General features: G+C 51.3%; 1 long non-coding RNA gene across 1 annotated transcript; it reads right to left on the reverse strand.

The window, feature by feature from the left end:
* Positions 1 to 324: 324 nt before the first annotated feature.
* Positions 325 to 1893, reverse strand: LOC137157299 (uncharacterized). Its single transcript, XR_010921052.1, has 2 exons — positions 1767 to 1893; positions 325 to 727 (listed from the first exon to the last, which is right to left on the reverse strand). It is a non-coding gene; the product is annotated as an uncharacterized lncRNA (long non-coding RNA).
* Positions 1894 to 12329: the final 10436 nt, after the last annotated feature.

A 12329-nucleotide genomic window follows, 5' to 3' on the forward strand; every position in this document is an offset into this window, starting at 1 on the left:
AGGGCACGGGCCTGGGAATCACATGACCTGCCTGTGCCAGAGACCATTTGGGAGTTACCGCCCAGCTCCGTGCCTCAGTTTCCCCTCCCACCGTTCATCTCTGTGCCCTGTTCAGATCTGTGTCTGTGCAGCACCTTGCACAAGGGGGCTCTGATTCGGGTTGGGGACTCTGGGTGCTGCCACAGCGGAATTAATAACAGAGCTGACCTCCCCTGAAAAGAGGCGGGGGGGCGGGCCAGGGGTCAGGTGGATCCAGTATTCAGCTTTGGCCCCAGCTCTGGTCATGTGTCTCCACGTGGGGGGTGCAGACACCCAGGCTGGGGCAGTAGGGGAGGAGAGGGGGAAGATCTCCTTTGCTTGCATCTCCGCATCCTGAGTACTGGAGCGTGCCCAGCACAGCTCATGTCTTTGTTGTTGTTTCTCTTTCTAGGGCACGCACGGCGCTCAGGTTGATCTCCGCTTCCAGCAAGAAACTTCTGAAAGTTTCTACAAAGGCGAGCGCCTAAGCTGATAAGCCTCGCTTCTCCGCCCGGGGGAACGTCTGATAGGTAGGGGACTAGTCAGGGATAGCAAACCTGCTTTCCCATCTAAGCCCCGGCCTCGCTCATCTGCGAGGGCTCACGATGAGAGAATAGCGGGCAAGGAGAGGGACTTAAGCAGGTCTCTGGTAGCATGGGACAGAGAGACCAGATCTGCTTCTCCTTCTGAGCAGCCACTGCCTTTCCCTCTGTAGTAAAAGGGGAAACAAGTGGGGTTTAGCAGTTAGAGCAAGGAACCAGAGAGCGTGCAAGTGAGCGAGCTAAGCTTATCCCCCCACCTAATCCTGCACCCCAGAAATGCACCATCTCATTCTCCTGCACTTCTGCTCTACCACCACATGGCACAGGAATCCCGGAGAGTCAGCAGCACTGGGATTCCACAGGGTCTCCTCCGTTATTATCATTATGGCCTTTGACCTGAGTAGCTAACCAGTATTTGGACCCTTGCAGGTTGCTTCCATTAGGAGGAGACGTTGAGGAGAGACTCAGGTATTTCTTTGGAAACAAGCAGGATTGCCTCAAAGAATGGGCACAAAAGCCCTGCTTGCCGGAACACAGAAGGAATCAAAGCACAGGAGGCAGTTTCTTGGCTCACAAGTCTCTTTCCAGCCAGCCCTTTGCCCTAAAAGCTCTCTCTGTGCATTCTCGCAGGGCTACATTACCAGTGCTTTCCTTGCCTTTTCCTTTCTGCCTGCTTTGGACGCACAGACACACACACAGCCCCCTGCGTTTGCCGTCAGTCCCCAGCAAAACCCCTTGGTCCATTTAGCTCAGCTTCTGATTAGCTTTGAAGGCGCTCTCTGTCTTGGCTGGCGGCTCCTTTTGTTTCAGCCATCTTCCTCCACCAGGAGCATAGAGGGGTCCCGGGCCAGCTGGTGCACCCCCTTATGGCGGAGCATTGGGCCCTCGGTCAATGGTCAGGCCACGCCTGGGGGTGGCTTTTCACAACTCAGCACTCCAGCTACGTCACTTTGGGTCTCACCCCTTCGGCGTGGATAAAGAGCGGATGACGCCGAAGTCTAATATGACTATCTCAGACCTTCAGCCTCACCCCAGGCTTGATAGTCCTAATCCTCCCTTGGCTCAGGGTTTTGGTTTTTTACCTCCCCTTCCTTGGGCATTGGTAGGCGACCCCAACCTCTCTGGGTTCCAGCCCAGGGACCCTGTACTAAGTAACTGGGGTGGGCTTCCATAGACTCTCTGCTGTTTCCCTGGGTCACTTCCTACCTTCAGGCTGAGGCAGAGTCCCCCGGACAGCATGTAGACCCTTGCAGGTTGAGCTGGGCTGGGTCAGGCCACCAACGCCTCCTCCAGCGATCTGGGAGGTCTGAGCTGAAGTCCCTTTTCTCCTTGGGAGACCTTCTCTTTTCTCTCTAGGAGCAGCCGCTTATCTCAGCTGCGGCTGGTCAGTCACAGCTGGGGGAAGTAACTGTCCTGCCCACAAACCTCTTTGTGGCTGCTACACCCCATCACAAGGAGCTCAACTGCGTCTGACATTATCCTGGACGAAGGGCAGCTGTTGCCCCCACCAGCTTGTGTCTGCGTGGAGATCACAGGCCCACCTGCTGGTAGCCACACACCTGCCTGCTGGTAGCCACCAACCTCCTGGGCATAATGTCATTATTCATTCACTAGGATTAATAACCAGTTTGCCTTTGTCTATAGTATTTGTAGCACCCAGAGCCCGACCCCATTGTGCTAGGTGCTGTACAAACCCTTTTGGAAGAATCGGTCACTGGGCTCTTCTGCGTTCTAGCACCTGGGGAGTCTGGGGTGGGGAGGGATGAATATATTTGAGTGTTGAAATTAAGCTGAGAGATAGACCCCCACTCCCTGGCCCATAAAACCCAGGTGAGGGACTCCTGCTTGCAAAGGGAAGAATGACCTTTCTTTTATTAGAGCTTCATGCTTTAGTTTTCCCCCTCGGCCCATTCCCCATTGTCACATTTCGGCAGGATTAATTTGAGATAAAGTTAGCCTGAGTGACGGCCTTTGCTTTTGTGTTCTCCTTGTCTATTTTCTGCCTGGCTAAACCTAGAAAAACTCCAGAGAAATTCTTCAGCTTCCAGCCTTGCTACGAAGCCCCCAGCACAGTCAGGACTCATCTCCCGTCTTCACGTTCAACCGAAGAGAAACTTCTGACAAGGATTATTTTTATTTCTAATGAAATGTGAAGCCTGCTGTGCACAGGTGGAATGGGAGGGATGGCAGGAGCCTAGGCAGACACATCACAGTGATTGAAGGCTTGCATTTCATAGGGGATTCTTTGGCACAGAAGGCCTCAAAAGCCATTTGCACGATCTAGATCTCTTTCTCCGCTGCCCTGCGCTTCAAGCCCCATTCTGCACCTTGGGCAGCTGTTCACACTGACGCAAAGCGGGTGTAAAGCGCCAGCCGCCCCGCTGATTTGATCGCACGAGTGTAAATGGCTCCACGAGGCGCAGGGCAGAAGCAAATCAGGCCCCAGATGCTTGTGCGAAATCAGTGCAAAGTGTGTCCAAAATTGCTCCCCTTCTTGATGCAGTAGCATTTCACACCTGCTTGTCATGGGTGTGAATGGCTGCACGAGGTGCAGGGCACCTGGGAATAAAGCCCTTGAGATGCAAGGAAGTGGAAAATTGGTTCCATAGCGCCCAAGCCTGCTCTTTGTTTCGCCGCTGTGAACCAGAAGTAGATCTGTAAAGTCAGCGGAGCTAGAGCAGTGCGGAACTGGAGCGAGAGAGATCTCCCGTCATGAATAGAAACCTGAGTGCAGGCCCTGCATGGGTCTGTCTCTCTGAGCAAAGGCACGGCTAACCCCTGCAGCGCTGCAAACACTGCGCTCCTCGCCACGTTTATTGCCTAGCAGAGAAAACACGGCCTCCCTGCCCAGGAGGGAGCTATTGGGCCAGATCCTCAGCTGATGTAAATGCAAGTCAATGGGTGCTACAGAGATTTATACCAGCGGCGCATCTGACTCATTTGGGTTTGCAATTTCTTTGGAGTCAGTTCAGTGCTGGCAACAAGTGCTCGAGCTAGAGACCACAAGCCCTAGTTTAAACACAAACCCAGCAGTGCTCATTAGTCTTCAGAGTTAACACCCTGCTCGGTCAAACAGAGCAGGCCGGCCTTGTGGGTAGACAACATGGTCTAGCACCAGTTCAACTAATATGTTGGGGGAAAAGGGGGAGGAAATGGAATCTCCTGCCTGCTCTGTGCTGGGAGCACAGACCTGGGGACGGGTCGGCACAACCTTTCTCCAAGAGTAACAGGCAGCGGCTGATCAGAAAGGAGCTACCGCAGCGTCTGAGCGTGCAGAGAGGCCTGATTGCTACAGGGACTGCGTTACAGAAAGCAGAATCCTAGCCCCCGTGACAGGCACCCCTTTCTGTTGATTAGGGTTGACTCAGTATAATTTGCGGAAAGACGGATTTTATTTATTAAGCGGAGGAGGAGGAATGCCTCGCGGCATCGGGGTTCAATTTTGTTTTGTGAGACAGCTGAAGAGCCCAGGAATTAGGAAATCAGGCTCTGTGCACTGAGCAGGAAAGAGATGTATGTATCAAGCTAATGACAGGAGAGAGGAGCAAAACTGAGATACATGGCGCGTGCCCGTTCCACTCCAGAGGAGTAAACGGACGTGCAAATTATTAATACAATGTAATTTGAGTAAAGTGTTTTCCTAGGTTCTAGAGCATTTTCTATAGTTAATGGAGATCCCCAAGTTCAGTGCCTCTCGTTATCACAAAGCTCTGGGGTGGGAGACTCGCGGCTAACGATCAAGGCAAGATCAAAAGGGCCTTGACTGGCGTGCAGAACGTGACTTGGAGCTGGGAGCGCATCACCAGACACTCCGCTTCAGAGGCACAGAGCCGGATTCTACTCCAATCCGGAGTAACTCATCTGAAGTGAAGGAGGCGCCTCTGGATTTACGCCAGAATCCTGGCCCGTGGTGTCAAGAATGCACACACTGGACCTGCACATACTGGAAGGTGCTGGGATCTGATGGTGATGAGGGTGGTATAAGAAGTTTATAGACTAGAACAGACTTGGGCCCAGTCCTGCCCTACTGAAGTCAGCTGGTGCTTGTCAAGAAGCTGGATCAGGTGCTTATCATCAGAGATGGCAGGGCTGACTCACAAATGCATCTCTGTAATTAATGCTCAGGAGATGCCCTGTCACCCACAGCAGAACCCAGGATGCTTTTTATCCCCCTGTAGCGGCTGGGTCACAGAGAGATTGAGGAGTTTGCTTCAGACAATGATCTACCAGAGCTGATCCTTTAGCACCAGCGGGAGCTGCTCCTGCTCTCAGAGGCCCTTAGTCTAAACCCTGCTGCTGTCCCAGACACAGGGATGTCATTGCAGGGGGAGGCAGAGATTTGGCTCAAACCTGCCTCTAGCTGGCGGATGGAATATTTCACTCCTTGTTGAGTGGTGGGAAAAGCGTCAGTGATGGGAAAGGCTGGGTGGGGGCTGCCCTTCTGTCACTGCAGGATCGGTCTCCACAGACCAGCTGCTCGTGCTTTGACCAGGGAGAAATCAGAGCCCAGCTTGCAGTACCTCACAGGGGGCTGTATTTTCCGAGGGGCTCAGCGCTGTCTGAAAACCAGGCCTCTTTAGTCAAGGTGCCTCCAGGGGAGCAACCAAAATCTCTAGTCTGTTGTGAAAATGTAGCCCGTTCATTGCCAAAGAGGGTGTGTGTGTGGGGGCGCAGGGTTGTACCTCACAGGCTCTGAGGCTCCATGGCTCTGCAATCTGCCCTGCCACTCACACCCCATGCAAAACCTTCCCTTGTGCCAGTGGAGATTTCAGGTGTGCCAGCATTTTTGCCCCCACCCTGGACAGGGGTGTGAGTGGCTTGACAGGATGTAAAGGCCTCTGGAGAGTGTGGCAGAGGGTGTGAACAATGCCGTGGGTGGGCAGGAGGAGAGGCACACAGAGGCAAGGTCATGCTCTCCCCAGCTCTGTAAATGCGGGGGTGGCGAGGGCTCGGCGCACGTGTCTGATGTGACATTGTCTGCTAAGCCTTTCATGGATCAGGCCAGCAGTGCAACTTGTCCACCTGGCCCTCTCTTCCTCAGCTGGCAAACGCTGCTGCACTGGCTTCCCAATCTCGCCCAGACGGCAGGAGTCTAATAAAACAGGCCACATGTTACAAAATCAATTTCCTCTCTGTTAATTTTGGTCTCTTAAGATTTATCATTGTCTTTCATCGCCAGATCAAAAGCAATTGGCAAAGTCTCAAATAACCTTTTAATTCCGAGACGGGAGCCAAGATCCGGATAAGTGTATCTGTTACCTCTGGGGTAGCACTAGCTGTCACCCTGGCATGGGGGGCTGGCAGCTGTACACCTGCAACATCATAGCACAACCTGCAAATGCCAGGCTTTGGGGATGCAATCAGTTCTGTACCTGGCTCCCCCTCCCAGCTGTATCCTCACCCTCCATCCTTCCATCTGAGGGTGATAACAGTTCTTGATGGAATTAATTAAACTTTTTTTTTTCCCCCGATGGAGCCTGTGCTTTGATATTTATGTTCCCAGTCACGGGATGTGTCCATGATTCATTAAGATTTGCATAGTAATTGTTTTCGTCTAACGATTTGGGAGGATCACACCGCAGAGAAACTCTGTCCCACAAACACACGTGGAATTTTAACTGGTCCAATTTCCATTGCTCAGCAACGCATAGCAACTTCCTTTGTGTGCTTCTTTCATAACAGTGGCTGATTCTGAGTAGAGTGGTTCAGAAACAGGGCAGAGAAATTCCCCATCCTCCTCTTCCTCCATCTTATTTTATACCTCAATCAGAGGCATGCTTCTGTCCTACATTTAATTCCTTGCTCTGTCCCTCAGGTATGACAGGAGCAGGGGAGAGGAACATAGGGCCAGATCCCCCATTGCCCTGCACCCTGTGCACCGGGGCTGTAATGGGAACAGAATGGGAACATTTTGCATCCACTTTGCACTGATATTAATGACTGCACAAGATGCTGGGCAACGGAGTCAGGACTCCTGGGACCTAGTCACAGCTCTACCACTGGTTTCCAGCATGATCTTCAGTATGTCATTATGCCTCAACTTGCCCATCAGTAAAATGGGTAAACGCTGACAATGCGTAAGAGGGGAGGAAGGCTTATTAGGCGTTCTGTGTTTATATTAGAGCTGGGTGGGAATTTTCAGTGAAATGGCTTTTTCCACTGTAAAATGCCAGTTTGTCGGAACCCAAACTTTTGGCTGGAAAGGGCCAGCTTCCACCACGTTGGTTAACTCGAAAAATATTTTGACCCCCCCCTAGTTTCAAAATTGTCAAAAGGGTTTGTTGACATTTTCTAAATGAAAAATTCCACGTTTCCCGTTCAAAACACAACTGTTCATTTTGAAATGCGTGCTAATTAGACTGTCAACAAATTAAAAAATGGCCAAACATCAAAATGTTTTGAAATGATTGAAACAAAGCATCTCAACTGACCCACAGTGATTTCCCCCCCTCACTTCCCCAGTTCTCAGAAATCTTTCAAGATCTCCACTTTTCATCCCCATTTAGGCTGGGATTTCTTTTTTTTAATTTTAAAAATGTTGGTGGGACTGCATAATCTTTCCCCACCCAGCTCTAGCGTGTACAGTGCCTGACACAACGGGATCTTTGTCCATGACTGGGACTCCTAAACATTACTGCAATACAAATAATACATTTTAACAACAATTGCAGGACCTGACTGTGACTCAGGAGATCTGCGTTCAAGTTCCAACTTTGCCACTGACTCCCTGAGTGGCTTCAGGCCTGTCTGCACTCGGAGGTGGGGGTGTGATTCCCAGCTGGAGCAGAAATACTAGCACCAGCTGGGACTGAGCTAGTGAGCTAAAAAAATAGCACTGCCGCGGCAGCATGAAGAGTAGGAAAGGCTAGCCTCCCCAAGTATGTACGTGTGCAAGGTCCTAGGCATGGACTCAGGACAGCTAACCCCTCCTGCTGCTCGTGATACCTTGGCTATGCTTTATTTTTAGTGCTCTTGCTCATAGAGAGCTAGTGTGAGTATTTCTATTTCTCCTTGAGCTGAGAATCACACTTGGCGCTCAAAGCGTAGATGTTCTTGTCAGATCTTAGAGGCCTCAGTCTCCCTGACAATCAATGGGACACAGGCTTTTGAAAATCTTGCCATTCATCTCTCCGTGCTTGAGTTTCCCCATCTGTAAAATGGGGATAATAATAACTCTGGTTCTTTTCATTGGCTATTGGGAGGATAAACTCGTGACTGCATCAGAAGTGCGTGTATACGGTGGCAGTGGGGGCTGGACAGCTGCTGCACAGGGCTTTAAGTTCCTTGTGTAAAAGATGCCATTTACAAGGGAAGAATTAACTTCCCTTTGACTATCCCTTCCCCTCTCTGCGCAAAGGGCTGCCGGTGCAGATGTGTTGTGCGGCCAGGGCCTATTAGACTTTGAAACTGTTGCTGGAGGATCTGCGTATTGCTTGTTTACCTGTAATTCATTACGTCTGTGCCTCTAATGAGATGAGATTTTTTTTTTTCCTGCAATAGATTTAAGGTCACGTTGCTCCTTTATCAAGCAGGGAAACACCATGCACTAGATTTCACCTGAGAATAAGGAACACTGGTCGTTTTTGAAAGCCTTACAAGGCATGCTGGCATTTTTGTAAAAGCCCTATTTCTCCATTAAGCTCTCGCCTAAGCCATCCTGTACCATGCAGGACCATGTTACCTGTATGGGGCACGGTCTCCCCTACTTCTGACTACTGGGTGCATTAACCCGGAGGTTGCTTTCTGGGCATCTTCTTGCCTGAGATCCTATTAAGCTTGTCCGGAGATGGGGGAATTGACGTGCAGCTGCCCCCCCGCCCCCGGAAAGTGCCACTTCCAATCCACGTTCAGCCCTATTATGTGGCTGTGGCATCCATTCAGCCACCACTGCCTGCCTTAAACCCCACGACACAGATCTGCTTCAGCGCAAATGCCCATGACACACGGCCCGCGTCAGTGCTGTTGCCCATTATGCACTTCCTCCCCCACCCCTCTGGCACAAGCCCCCGTTATGCACCTGTGCATTTAGCACCTCTCCGCCTCGCCACTAGCGCCTCCCCAGCGGCGCTGCTCTGCATTGTTGATCCCAGCGCTGAGTGTCTGCCGTGTGCCTTCCACCCCGGCTCTCAGCACCCAACGGATGCCATTTGTGCTGGGCCCCTTACCCGCTGCCTGCCAGCGCCCATCCAGCACTGCTCCCCGCCACGTCAGTACCAGTCCGTCTGGCTGTTGGGGCTTGCTCTGCTCCGGTGGCGGGTGCCTGCTATGCACAGACCACTTTAGCGCCCTTTATGTACCGTCCGCTTCGGCATTTGCACCTGTTACAGACTATTCAGCCTGGCACTTCGTGTCTCTTGCGCACCATCTTAGTGTTGCTCATGCAGCATCTGCCATGGGGCTTTGTACCTAACAGGCATCATGCACACTGGTGCCCAGTGGTTCTTGCACTGCCTTCATCCTGGCTCTGACCTTCTGTTAGGTGCCAACCCTAGGACTGAGGATGACTATTATGAACCACATCGATCCGGACTCTTAAGGCCTGGGGCACACCTTCTACCCCAGCATTAGCACCCATTATATTCCACCTGCCTTGTTACTGAGTGCGATGCACTGAAGCGGATGGAAATTATTTGGGCTAAGTTCTGTTCTCAGCCATCTGGAGGCAATCCCAGCTGCGTTTGCACTAGGCTTTCTCAGCTTTGAGCTACTGGTGCAGCTCCATGGCGGAGGGCTAGTGCAGACCAGGACTCCAGGCGGCCACCAGCATTTTCACCAGGGTGTGGTCTGACCCAGCAGGTCTAGATGACATGATGGCTTCCAAGGTAGTGTCTTGTCTACACACGTAGTGCTGCTTAAGCGGCACTGATGGTGTTAGTTGGGGGGAAGTGTGGGCAGGAAAAGCCTAGGGTAGGCACAACCTCCATGTCTTTGCTGGAGCTGAGCCAGGGTCAGTGATCATGGCCCATCCCAGCTTGTTAGACAAATTAGCCTTGCCTTTTTGAGTCTGAGGCTTGCACCGATGGTAAATTACAGGAAAAGACACGCTTCCATTGATGACCATCACCACTTTGAAATGTAGGACATCCCCTACTTTGGACCCCAAATCACATCTAGCCGGGACAGAACCAAGCTCTGTCAAGACCCCAGACAGACTCACTCTTGGGATTAGTTCCTCTTTTTATAGCTAGACTCCCTCCCTGTCCCCTTACCCTGAACAAACTCTTGTCTTGATCCTGCCCCCTAAGTCCTTGCCCCATCTCTCAGAGGAGCCTAGCGGGCTGCAATCAACTGTAAACTGCATCACCACCTGATGCCCAGCTCCTGCCTTTCTGCTGCATCTAAACTCCATCCAGACACAGGGCTGGAGTCGCCAGAGATCCTGCTGCTGTCTGGCCCACATGGACCTGGTCACATTACCCAGCATAAGAAATACCCATTAGTGGATGGGGGAAGATGGGAAAGGCGACGATGCTAAAGAAGCAAACTGCAGCTGATTACAAATCATCTCATCTAGCAGGCTGGTTTGCCAAACTGTGTTCTTCCTGCTGCGGGTGCAGTGTGTGTACACACGTGTGTGTGTGCGCGCGCGCGCACGCACGCCCATGTGTTTGGTGGAGGAAATCAACATACAAAATGTCTTTTGCCATCAGGGCCAGGCGTGGAAATTGTGCCCCCTGTTTATAATCACGCTTCGATTTGATTATACCAAAGGATGCTGAATGTCATGGAGCGATGGGTTGCTGACAGCTTGGCTGTATCTGCAGAGCTGCAGTCACAGGCCCCCAGACTCCTGGGGGAAGGGATGAGAAGGCAGCTGACATCAGGAGCAGTTCACTGGGCGTGATTCTCCATCTGTTCTGGGCATCCCCCCGAGTCTCTCAGGCCAGTAAATATTTCCAGGGAATGCATGGGTTCCTCTTCCCAAGGCACTGTCACTTTTACTTTGCCCGGGGCACTTGTAACCTTGGCAAAAATGGAGCTTTTATAGACTTGTGTATTCTTGACTTAACTGCTTGGCTTCCAACGAGCAAGGAAAATTCTCTGCTAGGAAGATCTCATGTCCTTATTTAAAAACAAAACCAAAAACCCTCCAAAGACTGCAGAGGCTCAAAGAGCTGTGGCTGCCTCATGGGAAAACTCAAAGAAACAAATTCCCTTTGCAAACTGTTTGGCTCCTGTCCTAGATTTGCTAGTTATCCTCCACCAGCTCCCCTCATTCCTTATTAGATTTTATGCTCATGTAATGGTCAGATTGTGACAGCGGCTACGACATCAACTGAGATTGGGGCTCCTTGGTGCTAGGTGCAGTACGTACATGTAGTGGGAGACAGTCCCAGAACCAAAGGGCGTACAGTCGAAAAGATAAGACAGTAAAGCAGGCCAGGGAGTGGGGAGAAAAATAAGGTAAGACCATTAAAAGGCGGCGTGCAATTCTTAGCTGTTCAGGAACAGCGATCATAACACACCACACCTGCCTCACTGCTGTCAGATGGCAGCTCTCTGTATGCACTGGACACATGAAAAGGAGATCCGAGATGGGCCAGAACCGGAGCCCCATATCTTCTTGAAGCCCACACCTGTTGGCTCATGGGTATAACGTCCCAGATCCTCAGAGAAGTTAAGAGCCTAAATTTCTTTGAGGATCAGCGTCAAAGGCACTCACACACATCAGTGTTTGACTGACTGGTAGGGTGGGGGAAAAAAAATCGGCTTTACGCTGACAGCATTCACACCATTTTCAAGCTGAACCTACGTGGCCTGTGCAAGTTTATGGGAGGGTGTGTGTGCGCGTTACAATCGAACTCTGGTAGCAGCCTTACAGGGCTGCTAGTGAGCAGCTCCCTTATCAGGGTGAGCTTTAATGACCCAGGAGCAGGAAGGACCTGCGACAGGCTGACCCTTTCCATAGGACGGGTGTGATTCTTCCTAGACTGCCCTGACCTCCACAGCCTTGGCACATCTCTAGCCCCTGGAACATTTTCCGGGTTGTCCCCATTAACTTCTGAAGCTGATGGACGTGCCGCCTGGCCTTTTAAATTGTCCATGAGATCTGATCGCTTCCAGCTCTCCAGAGTGTGATTTGATACATGCAGTTTAACACTATCTGATCTCTGGGAACGGGTTTTTTTGTTTTTTGTTGTTGTTGGTTTTTTTTAAGGACTCAGAGAATGACTGTCTGTGGAGCTTGATGGAGTAGCTCTCAGGCCTCCGTCCATCTCCCATCGATCCCCCCACCTTGATCGCTGCAGATCATTCAAGCCATGTCTGTTTTAAAGACAGGAAATGCTGTCTGCGGAGAATAACTCGCCGTGATTGAAGGCTGTGTGAGACGCTCTTGTCCTCCCATGGTGCTGAGGGAAAGGGGCCTGAGTCTCCGTTGCCCTGCACCTTGTATTGTCATTCACACGAGTGCAAGGTGGGGGTGAAATGCTCCTGTACCCCACAACCATTAAGTGTGACACTGCGTCCCCCACCAGTGGTGGCTGGGCCATAGATAGTGATCTGCAGCCATGGCTAACAGAGCTGGGTGTTTTCGCTCTGGCAGTCAAAATTTAGATCTCAAGGTCCCAGATTTAATAGCTGCTGCTGACGACCACCCACCCAGAGGTGCGGTGTTATCGAACCAAAGCAGCGCCATTTTACAGCCACTTCGCACTGGCGTAAGCGACTGCACGAGGTGAAAGGCAACGGAGAATCAGGCTTCCCCCATGTGTTTTGGAAAAAAAAAAAAATCACTCATTTTATGCACTTGATACCTCCTTGTTAGCA

The sequence above is a fragment of the Emydura macquarii genome, unplaced genomic scaffold (genome assembly GCF_026122565.2).
Source record: "Emydura macquarii macquarii isolate MOO-44397 ecotype Brisbane River unplaced genomic scaffold, CSIRO-AGI_Emac_v2 contig_306, whole genome shotgun sequence".
NCBI classification, from domain to species: Eukaryota; Metazoa; Chordata; order Testudines; family Chelidae; genus Emydura; species Emydura macquarii.